At 41.4% G+C, this 13,932-nt stretch overlaps 1 long non-coding RNA gene across 4 annotated transcripts; it reads left to right on the forward strand.

The window, feature by feature from the left end:
- Positions 1-1,215: 1,215 nt before the first annotated feature.
- LOC141411526 (uncharacterized) lies at positions 1,216-6,594 on the forward strand. 4 transcript variants are annotated; one of them, XR_012436346.1, is made up of 4 exons: positions 1,216-1,300; positions 1,423-1,508; positions 3,241-3,771; positions 4,251-6,594. It is a non-coding gene; the product is annotated as an uncharacterized lncRNA (long non-coding RNA). The 4 variants fall into 4 exon arrangements; XR_012436344.1 differs by having other exon boundaries at positions 3,485-3,771; XR_012436343.1 differs by having other exon boundaries at positions 1,423-3,771.
- Positions 6,595-13,932: the final 7,338 nt, after the last annotated feature.

The following is a 13,932-nucleotide window of genomic DNA, read 5'->3' on the forward strand; positions in this document are numbered from 1 at the left end:
CTCTCATCACAGACCATCAGATCCACTCACCCATGGAATAATGCTTTCTTTTCTAGATCTGCAAAGCAGTGATACTGAAGGTTGCTAGCTAAAAGGATGGGAAACCAATGCTACTACAGCAATGTGTGGGACCTCTGGAGCCAGACAGCCCAGCTCTGACTCCCAGATCTGCCACAAACTCCCTAGCCATGACCTTGGCAATATTGACTATTAGGACCCAGTTTCCATAGCTTGAAAGTAGAGTTAGAACTCAATAGGGCTCCAGTGAGCACAAAAGAGTCAGCACATGAAAACCACTTCATTTTATGTATGCACACAGTACTCAATACATTGCAGTTTTGTTTTGTTTTTTTTTTTATAAATTAGGAAGCCAATTGGTCAAGAGTGATTGAGTCCTTGCTCAGTGAACACTGCATTGAGTAATTTCTAGGAAAAGGAGTGAGGAAGAGAGGAGGAGAGGCATAAGAGAAGACAGAATCACAATTCTTAAGTAAATTCCAAAATCTACCTGGAGAAGCAACCATACGCATGTGGAATGATTTACTATTTCCACAGCCATGTGCCAAGACCCATCACAAATAGAGTTATAGAGCACATATAGGCCATTTGGAGAAAGCAAATGTTTAAAATGATATAACTGGAGACAGGAAACTGAAGGAGTCCCTAGACAAAGTCAGAGCAGTATAAATTTTTTTTAAATGTTTCATTCTTTAGCAGGATATTGACAAGAGCTGCTGTCATATGGAAACTATTTTTTAGAAACACCTGGCAGAACTAATTTGGGGATGGATTTTTTTTCCACAAAATTCAACACACGACTAAATCTATGTTTGTCTAAAATGCAAGACTGGCTGGATATTTTATCACTAAAGATAAATCACCCCATGATTCCCACATTATGTCTCATTATGGCTTGAATGGGCCCTTTGGGTCATTTATGAAGAAGTTGAAGATACTTTTGTAAGGCTAACAGAGGTCAGAAGGCTCTATCTCTATTTTGATATTTTTCTCATGAAGTGCAAAAAATATGTTAGGAAAGCTAATTACTTTCCTCAAGCTCCTCCTTCTTTTTATCCAATGTTTTCCTGGTCCTGCAGATCTGTCTGCCTGCACCAAGGAGGTGGACTCATGGCTCCTAAGGAGGATGGATGTGGGAGGCTCTAGGGTGTAAACCCTATAGAGGACCTATTTATATACGTGAGCATTCTCCTCTGGAATGCAGATAGCATGGGCAGAATAATACTTACAGTTGATTCGCAATTTGATTCCATCTACCAGATGGGACTCTAAACTATTTCAGGTAAGTTTTTTTGATGTGTAGTTTGGAGTTATTGTTTTAATTTTATGAAAGGAAATGTTAAATTTTTGTCTTCATGGAAAGCAGTTATTTTTATTAACCCGTTTCCCTCTTTCTGTGTTCAGCTTCTGTCCTTTATTTTTCTTCTTCTTCTTCTTCTTTTTTTTTTTTGCAGTGCTGAGGATGGAACTCAGGGCCTTACACATGCTAGGTAAGTTCTCTACCACTGAGCTACATCCCCAGTCCAGTTTTGCTTCTTTATTTGGCAATTGCCCATAACTTCACCTGAATAGACAACACGCACTGCAAACTCAGTTAAGTTCAGCCAATATATATTGGTGTCCCTGGTATCTGAGGAGGACGGGTTCCAGGATCCCCCACAAATATGAAAATTCAGAGATTCTCAACTCTCTATGTACAATGGTGTAGTATTTGCATGTAACCTATGCACATCCTCTGCATAGCTTAAATCACTTCTACATTGCTTACGATATACAATAAATGTCAATGATATGTAAATAGGCTGTTATGCTGCATTGTTTGGGAAATAATGACAAAAATAAATCCACACATGTTCATCATAGATGCAATTTCTTTTCTGTTTTTTTTTTTAATTTTTCTTGTTTGGAGGTACTGGGGTTTGAACTCAGGATTTTGCACTTTGTGAAGTTCTGTTGCTTGAACCACACTCCAGCCCAGATGTAATTTCTTTGTTAGTCCATATTAATTATATAAAGTAAGTTTCATTGTGACATTTTCTTTTTTATTTTATTGTTTTGTGGCACTAGGTCTTGAACCCAGGGAATCGTGCTTTCTAAGCAAGCACTCTACCACTTGAGCTATGACCACCAGCCCTTTTATTTTTATTTTGCTTTTGAGATGTTGATCTTACTAACTTTGCTCAGGCTGGCCTTGAACTCATGATCTTCTTGCCTCTGCTTCTTGAGTAGCTGGGATTCAGGCATTCACCACCATGCCTGGCTTATTGTGACATTTTCATATGTGCGTATAAAACATACTTTGTCATATCCACACCCCCACTTCTAAAAAAGTATGTTTGACCTATGGTTACTTGAATCCATGGATGTGGGACATGGATATGGAGTACCACCTGTATTGACAGGGGGCTGTACTGAGCACTGAGCTGGCACAGAACACTGGGACATGAACCCTGCTCTCCAAGAGTCTATTATTTAAAAGGCAGACACAAAAAACTGGTCACTTCAAAACAGTGTGGTGGCTACTGATTTAGAGTTACACCCTGCTGTAGAAATTGAGAAGGATGAGATTTAGTGCAGGAGAGTTTCTGAACTTAGTTCCGAACAAGGAAAAATTATAATTGCAAATGCATAGAAATCATTTTACCAATGTCTGGTATAGAGTTTAAATGTTTGACTAAGTCATACAGTGAGTGAGTGGTGGAATTCTGAATCTGAGTTCTTGATCACATTGCTGCCCTGCCGGGGGGGAGGTGGGGAGAGATGAGGAAGGGCATGGCAAGCAGAAGAAAGAGTGTTTCAAAGGCATGATAGGTGAAATAACACAGAAGGGCTAGACATGCAATGTTCTGACCTTAATATTAGAGAGTAAATTCCCAAGTAGAAGGTGCCAAGGGACCAGGCTGGAACATTAGGAGGGGGATAGGACAAAGAAGGACTTATGGTCACATGAAGGCGCTTACCCTGCATTATATGAGTGACAGGCTTTAAGGTGGGGTACAGGAGGTGGGCGGGAGGATGGCTAGATCTCCTGTTTTGACAGATCACTCCTGACATGGTAAGAAACATGAGTCTGTGGGCAGAAAAGCAGAAAATGGGGAGCATGACCAGTTAGACTGAAACTGTGACACAGCACGCTAAGGATGTGCAGGGAGATGAAGAAGGCACCTCCTGTGTGCTTGGCCTAGGCGGGTGTGCCACAATTCACACAAACCCCATCTCTAGTTCTCACAGGAAATATACAACACAAGCACATCTTCTGGATGGAGAAACTGAAGCACAGAAAGCAATTTGCCTAAAGTTACACAGTGAGGAAGAGGTGTGGCTGGGACTTGAACTATGGAGCTATGTTGGCCATTTACTGTCTGAACTGCCATTACTAGAGAGCTGAACTTAGTTTTGTAAAAGTTGGTTTGGAAGTAGGGTACATGTATCTGATTGATTTCTTGAGAGTATTTTTCCTAATCAGAGGCTAGATCCATAAAAGAAGAACTGGATTTGTATCTTCTGGAACTTGCTGTGACAAGAATGCTACCCAACAACCATGATGTGCCATCTCTGAGCATCCACTTTGATGTGTTCTTCCCCATAGAAGCCCTGGCTCTTTCTATTTGCTTCTCTCTCATGCACAAACGTTCTTAGGTAACAGGGCAGCTTACCACAGCCTGAATGCTGTGCAGAAAGACTCCATGTTGAGTACCTGGAGACATCTTATCTTCCAATTTCTACGGAAGAGGCCGGATGGAGGAGATAGAGGTGAGTGGGATTCTTCTGTTCCTGTCTGTCCTTCCAGCAAGTATCTTTTCTTTTGGTTTGTTTTTTGAGACAGAGTCTTGCTATGTAGCCCAGGCTGGTGTAGAACTCCTTAGGCAACCCAAACTGGCCTCCCTCCCGTTTCACAGCCACCTTTGGTGGCCACGTGTCCAATAGCTCATGAATGAGTATCTGAGTTTTGAGATGCATTCCTGAAAGAATTCTCAGCCAATTCTGACTGGGCTTTCCCAGAGTGACAGGTATGCTGTCCCTGTCCTGTGGAGAGGTTGCATTGAGATGAGGCCCGCTCCTTATGTCTCTTTGGCTGGCCTGCTGACAAGGGAGTGAACTTTCTCCGGAAACTTCGCAGTGGAGACAACCATGTCTGGACAAGTTGTGACTGGTCTGGCCACTGCCAGTAGCAAATAGCAGGGATTGTTTCTTTCCATGCTGGCTGCTAGTTTCCTCTTCTGTTTATCTAGGAGCCTAGGCTCTGGGGGTGTGCATGAGGTCTGAAGAGAAAAAAAGCAGATGCTTCAGGACTGTCACTGCCATGCCACCAGCTGTGTCCCACCTTGCTATTGATATGGCTAGAGATGGCCCGAGCATCAAGTTGTCAGGACAGCCCTGTGGCTCTAGTTACTACAACTGCCAGTTTCACTTTCCAGCTCCCTGGCTGGGGTTCTTCAAGTCACTCAAAAGAAGCACCTCGTTTCCCTGCCTGATTCTGAAGCAAGAGAGCTCCTCACAGTGCCTGAAACACATCCCAGCTTTTATCACTCCTGTGGTGATAATGACTACCATGCACATTTATTCTCCAGATGGAAACTGAAGCAGAGAGGGCCAAGGTCACACACTGAGGGCCAAGGTCACACACTGAGACTATTCCTTCAACAAATAACTTCTGGAGCAAGGCAATGGAAAGTGTGATGGCTGAAATTGGAAGCCAACCACCTGCCATCTTTGTGTGTGTGGGGGGGTGTGGGTGTTAGTTGGGATTGAACCCAGGGCCTCAAGCATGCTAGGCAAATACTCTACTATTTGAGCATGCCCCAGACCTTTTATTTTTATTTTGTTTTTGAGACAAGGTCTTGCTATCTTTGTCCAGGCTGCCCTCGAATTTATGATCCTCCTGCCTCTGCCTCCAAAGGAACTGGGATTACAGATGTGTACCACTGTGTCCAGTCTCACCTCCCAACTTACTAGACATTGACTTACTTGTGTACTGTCTGGCCCTGCAAATAGAATGCAAGCTTCATGAGTGCAGGATTTTGTCTATTTTGTTCATCACTGTGACCCCAAAGCAAGGCACATAGTCCTTAGTAAATATTTGTTGACTAAATGAGTGAAGAATTACTCTTTCCTTATTGATGCATCTTTTAAATGAAACATGCACTCAGAAAGCTCATAACTACAAATCTGCATGCACAAGAACCAGATATGATGGTCTGGTAAACACATTGACTCAATGATGCTTAATAATGTCTCCCTCTCTTCTCCTTCCTTCCTACAATATTTAATAGATTTCATTTAATATTTACTGAACACCTACTGAGCACTCTGTAATATATATCAATAACATGATATCTTAAACACATTTGACTTATCCAGGGTGTTTGAAAAATACAGGGAGTTCCATGTGAAGGATGAAAGTTTATTGGTGCTTGGAGAGTTTGCTGAAAGATGAGATTAAAACTAGAGATCCAAGTTGAATTAGGCAGTTTACAGCCCTGTCTTGAAAACCATTCAAGGGAAAAAAATGTAAGGTTAGAAGATATAATCTATGATACTTTTTTGATAGGAATATTTCCTGAACTAAGTCACAGGTTCAAAATATACACATAAATCCATTCCATTGAAAAGGCAAACTAAATTCTTTTTGCACATAAGAGCATAACATAGGGGGGGGACAATATAGGCAGTTTGGGATTTGAGGTGACCCTGATAGAGTGTACATTGGTCTAAAGCAGGGGTCATCAAACTGTAGCCCATGGGCCAAGTCTGGTGTACAACCTGTTGCTGTGAATAAAGTTTTATTGGCACACAGCCACAATAATTCATTTACGTACAGTTCATGATTTCTTTCATGCTACAACAGCAGAGTGGAGCAGTTGAGAGTTGTGCATAGCATGGCCTGCAAACTCCCGAACATTTATGATCTGACCTTTGACAGAAAATGTTTGCTGACCTCCTAGTCTACCAGAAAGTTGCTCTGATGCCAAATGAGATCTTTAAAAGAACACAGTCCTCATTTTTAGCTTGATACATTGATGTTTATACACCTGCTCTCCTTATCAACGAAAACCAGCCAACGGTTCCTATCATTACATCATCAGCCCCAATATGTTATTGTTCTCTCTAATTTTTTCTGCAATGTGGCCTCTAAATTAATGATCTGAGATAATTTTCCATAAGTGAAATTGCTGAACGATCAAAGTAATTTTGCTGTTGTCTTCCTGGTGCGCTGCCCTTTTGCTCAGCCATGCCAGAACTGTGTAAAACAATCACATCGAGTCATGTTGATCCCCAGGCTGGACTTGGCACGCAGCAGCCTTGTAACTGAAGAGTTCTTCACCTGTGCTGGCTGTGTGGTTACAGGCCTCAAAATGCCCGTAAACTTGATTAAACTTGTTCTTTCTCTGCCTTTCTCATTTCACATGCAGATTGTTTGTGATTCCGAGTTACGTAATTCTGTGGTTACTCAATAAAGAAATCAGCAGGTGGTATGATTTTTTGTTTTCAAAGTTACCTCTCTGTGAAAAATCTGGAGCCAGGTGTCTCTCATTGAGTTCAACAGACTCAAATGTTCAGACCTTCTTGGCCTTAAAACACAGCCCTGATTTAAGAAAAATGGAAAATAAATATTTTCAAAGAGGGGTCAAAGCTTTTGATCATTTTCTTTTCTGTTACTGTAATGCAGAAAGTAAAAAATGGAGACCTCTGCTGTTTTGGGACTGAGGCCTTGAAAGATAGAAATTTAAGCAGAAGTTGCCTATTTTTGTATTTTTCACACTCTATTAGGTATTTTTTCTCTTTTATAAATGAGGAAGCACATGCTCAGAGAGTTTTAGTAACTGAAGGATGCACAGCTCTTGAGATAGAGAGGCAAGATTCAAACTCATACTCATTCCACTCTGAATGAGGGAATGATAACTACAGGGTTCCCTGTGATCAATACCTAGAAAAGCAGCTGATTTCTCTACATCTCTTATGACTAGGAGTGTAGGGGATCCTATCACTCATGGAAGATGGTTTATATAATCTTAGCCAGTGGGCATGGACACTGGATTTCAATTTTTGTTGTCATTTCAAATGAAAATGGAATGGGAGGCATTTGGTTCAGATTGGGGCTAACACTATGTTGGAGCTCAAGGTCAACACACACTGATTCCAGAGTCTTCAACAAAAGCCTCTACAACTGTCTTCTCTATCTTCTTCAATTGTAATGCAGTTAAAACAACAACAAGCCCTTCCACTGAACTACTGCCCAAATCTATTATGAATTTTGTAAGACCCTGTGTGACTCCTCTTTATCTTTTTATTTCTGTTTTTGATGGGACTGGGGTTTGAACTCAGGGTTTTATGTTTGCAAAGCAAGAGCTCTACCACTTAAGCCATAGCTTCAGTCTATTTTGCTCTGGTTATTTTGGAGATGGAATTCTGTGAACTATGTGCCTGGGCTGACCTCAAACCTTGATTCTCCCAATCTCATCCTCCCAAGTAGCTAGGATTACAGGCATGAACCACTGGCACCCGGTTACGTGGTTCCTCTTTATCCTTGGGTTTCTTTTGTGTGTGTGTGTGTGTGTGTGTGTGTGTGTGGTACTGGAGTTTGAACTCAGGTCTTCAGGCTTGCTAGGCAGGCGCTCTACCACTTGAGCCACTCCACCAGCCCATGGTGGTTCCTCTTTATGATACAACTTTGAACATCATCTTCAGGAAAAAATAATTCTTGCTACTGGTTTAAGCTTGGATTTATGACTTCGGTCTTTGTCCTAAGTTGAGATGACAGCAAAATCCATAAGATGAGTTTTGGATTTTAATTTTGCTAGAAGTAATGAGCCAATTTTCAGTGACCTCGAATCAGAAAAGCAGGAAAAAAAGAAGGGAGAAATCAAGAGTGTATGCTTGTGTCTATATGCACAATGTGTCTATGTGAGGATTCTCTCTAAAATTATAAGAAATCATATCATGTTAGCATTAGAGAAAACAGAACAGGTTGTATTAAATTTGATACTAGAAATAATATTTTAAAAAGTTCCTATTGTCTTACTAAGATAAAGAGGAACCATCCTTACTGTCCCCCAAAGATGAACCAACCACCCTTACTAGTCATGGCACCTTCCGAATGAAACCTCTGTCTCCTTCTTTGTAAATAGAACAAGACTTTTTGTATCAAAATCTTATGTCATCTCAAAGAAACTATACATAATAACTGATACCACTGTCTGGGGACTAATGATGACCAGTCAGTTTACCATTGTCTCCCTCAAGAGATTGCAATGAGTGTGGGAGGCACATGCTGGGAGGGAAAGAAAGAAGACCAGTGACTTGGAAGGTGGAAACTCAGAGTTTATTATTTCAGGTGTGACCAACCTGAGTGAAATAAATATGGAATGGAAAAATGAGCTGCATTTCTGGTGAGAATCCAAAAAGCTTGTCCAGTTGGAGAAAGAGAATGCCCAGTGTGTTCACACAAGCAGGGTCAGGCTAACACCTGAGAGGCCAGTCTTTGATCTAGACTCTCAGAGTTTGGCCCCTTCCATTTGCATGACTGGAGGTCATTGCTTTGGGCTCCTAAGCATCATCTTGAAAATCAGTCTCTGAGGAACAGTGTGTAAGCTTTCCATCACTATTACAAATACCTAAGATAATCAACTTATGAAGAGAAAAGGCGTGTTTTGGTTCATTGTTTTAGAAGCTTCAGTTCATGATCAGCCCAGCCTATTGTTTCTGGTCTCTGGTGGAGCTGAGGGTAACACATCATTGCAGGAGTGTGTGGCAGAGCAAACAAACAACAACAACAAAGTTCATCTTATTACTGGGACACAAAAGAGGGGAAGGGACCAGGCCTTCACAATCCCCTTCAAGGAATGGAAGATTTTCTAATAGACCCCACATTTTAAAGTTTCCTCCACCTCCCAACAGCTGGGGACTAAGCCTTTAACACATGGACATTTGGGGATATTTATGATCCAAACTACAGCCGACAGTATCTGAGAAGACTAGCTGCCTTTTTGGGAGTTTCATGACGTGCTTTCTTTAACTCATTAGCTTACTGTCCCAGAAAGCAAAGTATGAAAAGAAAACCTTATTAGACTAGAGGTCTTATATGTTCTGGACTTGCTGACCACCTCTGTCTTCTTTTGGAGGCACCTTTCTACTTTCTGGAAGCCGTGACAAAGCTTTTGTGATAATCTTCAATGATCTCATTAGAGCAGGGACTTTTTTTACAAAGTTCTTCTTTATAATACCCATGTCTAAATGAGGGCTGCATACAGAATGGTTTCTCTCCAGATAATGAATAAATGGATTAGTGAATCCGGCAGGAATGGGAAACGTGTACGCTTTCAGTCTCCATGTGTGGATCAGGACTCCATGTCTCATAAGCGGCCACAATCACCAAGGCAATGATTTAGCTCCTTCTGAGGCTGGCTGCTTTCCATTAAAACACAAGGAATAGCCTACATTCACTGTCTGTGTATGAAAAATAAATACCTAAGTAAGGAAATTGGTCTTGTACATTCTTACCTAACACTCATTTCTTGATTTGGGAAGTCATCTTACTTTAAGGGTCTGAGACCCTTCCTTGCTGGACTCTAGGTGTGCATGCTTGTGTATATGTGTACACACGTGGGTACACAGTTAAAAGTTTCTTAAGAATGAGAATATGTGGGTCCCATCTCAGTACTACTTAATCTTAGTTCCTGGTGGTGGGGCTCAGGAATATACATTCTGACAAGAACTGCAGGTAGTTCTTAAAACATCCTAGTCTGAGAATCTGATTTAGGATAATGGTTCTCAATGGTGGAAACAGAGTTATTCAGTGAGATTTAAAGAATTTTGATATTCAGGCCATATTTCTGTCCATGAAATCAGACTGTCTGAGGGTGGAACTTAGATGCCTATAATTTTGAAAGCTGCTTAGGTGATTCTAGTGTGTAGTCCAAATAGAGCACCTCCTCTGGGATAACGTGACATAGGATAAAATTTAATACAGGGAGCTCAGTCTTAAATCAAATATACAGGAGTACAGAATTCAAGTCTCCTAGAAGCAGACTGGAAGTAGGAAAAGTTGGGGTCATGTAGGCTGCCTGGGGATGGGGCAGACCACCCTAACCTGGCTGGGAGCCATGCATGCTCCTCCCTACTCGTTCATTATTAGGTGGGAACCTCCTGGGCCTGTCTTCTGGTGGGGTAATGTAGGTTTTAAAGGCACCTGAACAAGAAAAGCATGCTCTCTCTGCTGGCAGACTCCACCTACACCCATTGTGCCCTCTGCTTCTTCTTCCCTTTCCTCACCTGGGAGAACAGATGGCTCCCCTTTTCTCAATAAAGCTATCTTACCTCACCCCATCCATGTGCTTTGCTTGGATTTTTCCATTTGGACCACAAAAACCAGGATCTTCTGATCACAGACTGCACCAGAACCGGTAACACTCCATCATTAGTCAGACTCTGTCATTGGATCAGAAAAGTAACTTTACCTAACAGGTAAAGTTCAGATACCTGAAGCTGTCTTCACAGCTATGTGAGCACAGGAATCAGTTGGGGAATTTTCTGAAAATTAAGCTACTGTGACTGACTTTTATATACTGATTGCTTGAGCCAGGATGGGGCAAAGCCTAGGAAACAGTGTTTGTAACGTGTACCTTGGTGTCTCTGATGTGATTCCTCTGAGGCCAACTCTGAGAAACGACGCCTTAGACCAGTGCTTCTCAACTGGGTGTGATGTTATATGAGGACATTTGGCAATGTGTGGAGACATTTTTGGTGATCACAATTGGGGTGTGTGTGGCTATGTGTTACATGAACCTGGCGAGTAGCGGCCAGGGATGTTGTCAGACATCTAACAATAAAGATAACACACCTCCCCCTCCAAAGAATCATCAGGCTCTCAACAGTGGCAGCACCAAGGCTCAGGACTGGAACTTCAGTTTGGCAGCTCTTCTAAATTCACTTCATCTTCTGTGTGTTTCCAAGGAAAGACAGGGCTGGGAGGATGGTTAGCACAATGGTAGAACATTTGACTAGTATGCACAATGTCATGGATTTGACCCCAGCACTTCAAATAAGCAAAAAACAAGCAAACAAACAAAACCCAAACTTCCATAGTCCAATATGTCATTCTCTCTCTGACAGAAACAAATCTTCTTTAGATCAGGATCCCTGTCTCATTCACTTCTGAGCCTTGACTCATCCCTCCTTCCATATATACTCCTCACTTGACAAATATTTATGCCATTTCAAACACAACTAAAGTATTCTTTGGGACTGACCACAAAATGATTTTGTACCTGGTAACCCTGCCCCATGTCTATAAAGAAAAGAAAAACCCAAGGGCCTAAATTTAAGTATAAAAAGTTTAATACAAATCTACTAAATACAAATCTACTAAGCTTCATCTAAGAAAAATGGCTTTCCATGTATTTTTCTCAACATTCACCAAACATTACAGATTTTCTGGACCTGCGCGAGGATTCTGTGTGCAAGTCAGTCATGAGAGCACAGGGACCACCCAAGGAGCTTGGCCATGGCATGAGGACTCTTTTTGGTTATGTCTGCCACAATGTCTGGCTACCAGTTGGCAACTGCCAGCAACTAACTTGGCCCCTAAGCCAACCCTGAATTCCAGGTAATCAAAGTCCAGCAAACAACTCCACACAGATATGTGAGGAAAACACACAGGGAAACAGTGCCCTCAGTGGCTCTAAAAATAACCAGGTAATTACATTTGAAGATCTCTTAAGAAGATGCACTTAACTGCAGGAGTGAAGTAGCAAAGGGCTCCTTTGTTTGTTGGTAGGAGCTGTCTCTATGTAGTCAGGAGCCTGTGGTGTGTTGGAAACCCAATCAATATTTGGTTACTGCAGAGTTTCTATGCTACTGGGTTGACCATAGTTAAAAACAAGAAACTGCCCTTACTGAGGCAGACCTGACCACATTTTTTAACTAAATTGATCATGCTAGTTTTCCTGACTTTGATTTTTGTTCCAACTGTAACACTTGGCGTGAATATCATGGTGAAATGTATTCACTACGTTTTCACTTTACATGTTGGAGCAATCTATCAGCACCATCAATTAAGTGCTACTTTAAAGATATTCCACCTCCAGCAAGATTGTGAAGGTAAAAATGAAATGATTTACAGATTGGTGGTGGAATTCAACCGATTTAGCAATTCTCCTCGTGTAGTGAATCACCTACAGAATACTTTGCTCTTTTTCTTCTCCGTGTTTTAATTTTCAGTCTTGGCAACAGATGCTAAAAGGACTTGGAGTTATGAAAAGTATGAAAATGTGTTGGTTTCAAATAGTTGGCTGGGTTCTTCATCAGCCAGAGGCCTACCACAGGTGTGAATATTTGTTTATAATCCAAACACAGCAAAGCAAACAGTCCCATTTTGTACAACTCTTTCCCCATACAATGCTTTGAATATTTCCTTTGTGATGGTCAGTGACTTTGTTTAACTTAAAAAAAAAAAAGCCTGAATAGAAAGGAAGGGCCTGGAGACTCACAACTGTTTGTACAAAGGCCTGAAGTGAGTGATGGCTAAACTAAGCTGGGCATAGAGCCCTGACATTTTGTCAGCTCCCCTAGGAGGCCGACGTGATGTCCACAACTCACCTGTCAAGTGCTGATAGAAAAACAACTCTGTCATCCATAGCCTTTAAGGCTACACACACGACCTCTAACCCCAGAACCCTTTCCGGAGTTTTCCACTAGGTATCAGAATTCTTTCAAATATTTCCAGCTGGGCATCCACTTGAGCTGTAATTGCAGATTAATATTTTAACATTGTTCACTGTTGCAGAGGGAGTATTTCACCCCTTTTTCCTTCCCCATGGCAAGAGCTAGTAGGTAGCAAGAGATTGTTTAAAACTCTGCCTTTGGGTTAGTATAGTGACTCACGTTGTAGAATGCCTGCCTGGCAAACGTGAGGCCTTGAGTTCAAACTCAAGTAGCACCAAAAAATACCCCTCAGCCTTTGCCTCCCAGTTGAATCCAAGTGTCCTCCTGAAGGTGGGATATTTTTGAAGCCACTCAAACTCCTGTCCTCATGCCAAGTTTCTGAAACCCTTGAAGGATCCTGCAAGATAATAAACTTTCCCATGCTAGGATGTTCATTGTTTTCCAAGGGTTTTTTTTTGGTTCCCCTTTTTGCAAGAAAGGTAACAACAAAAAAGAAACTCAGACACCCTGACTCCAAGACTTGGTGCTAAAAACGAAACAAAACAAAAAAATCAAACAACAACAACAAACCAACGAACCAACAGAAAAACAACCTAGCAACTGAACTGCAATGCGCAGATCTTTTTATCTACATTTGCTACTCACATGATGGAAACCACCATGATGAAACTTTAGAAAATAGGAAAAACAAATAATGCCAACATAGGGTATATCCAGGAGAAAAGAACTGAGTCCTAAAGCAATAAATTTTCCACAAATAAAAAGGGTCAGCAAAGCAAGCAAATAAGTCAGTTGATTGAGTCCATTCAGAGTACTACTAGATGAACTTCATGGAGTTAAAAATTACACCTAAAATTATGTCAGTGGAGCTCCAACAGGGTCTTGGAGTCGTTGGGTGTGTTACACCACTTCTCAAGACAAATCAAAATGGCCTTGGAGAGTGTCTACATGGTGCCAGATAGATAGCGGTCTTATTTAAGCCACAATATTTCCACTGTTCTTTTCAGAGATGGTTCATTTTTTCTCTGGTTTCTCAGATTGTCAGACCAATGGACCTCAGCATTTGCTGAGCACATGAGTGCTCATAGCTCCTCTATAGAGATTTCCACTGAAATGAGCTAAAAATAACCAAATGAAAGGGAAGTCATGGACTGTATCTTTAGACAGTATTAACATCATTTCCTTCATTTTATGGATGAGGAAACTGAGATCCAGAGACATGAAGAGGCTGTACTCCCAGGTTACAGAGCT

The sequence above is a fragment of the Castor canadensis genome, chromosome 10, assembly GCF_047511655.1.
Source record: "Castor canadensis chromosome 10, mCasCan1.hap1v2, whole genome shotgun sequence".
Lineage (NCBI taxonomy): Eukaryota > Metazoa > Chordata > Mammalia > Rodentia > Castoridae > Castor > Castor canadensis.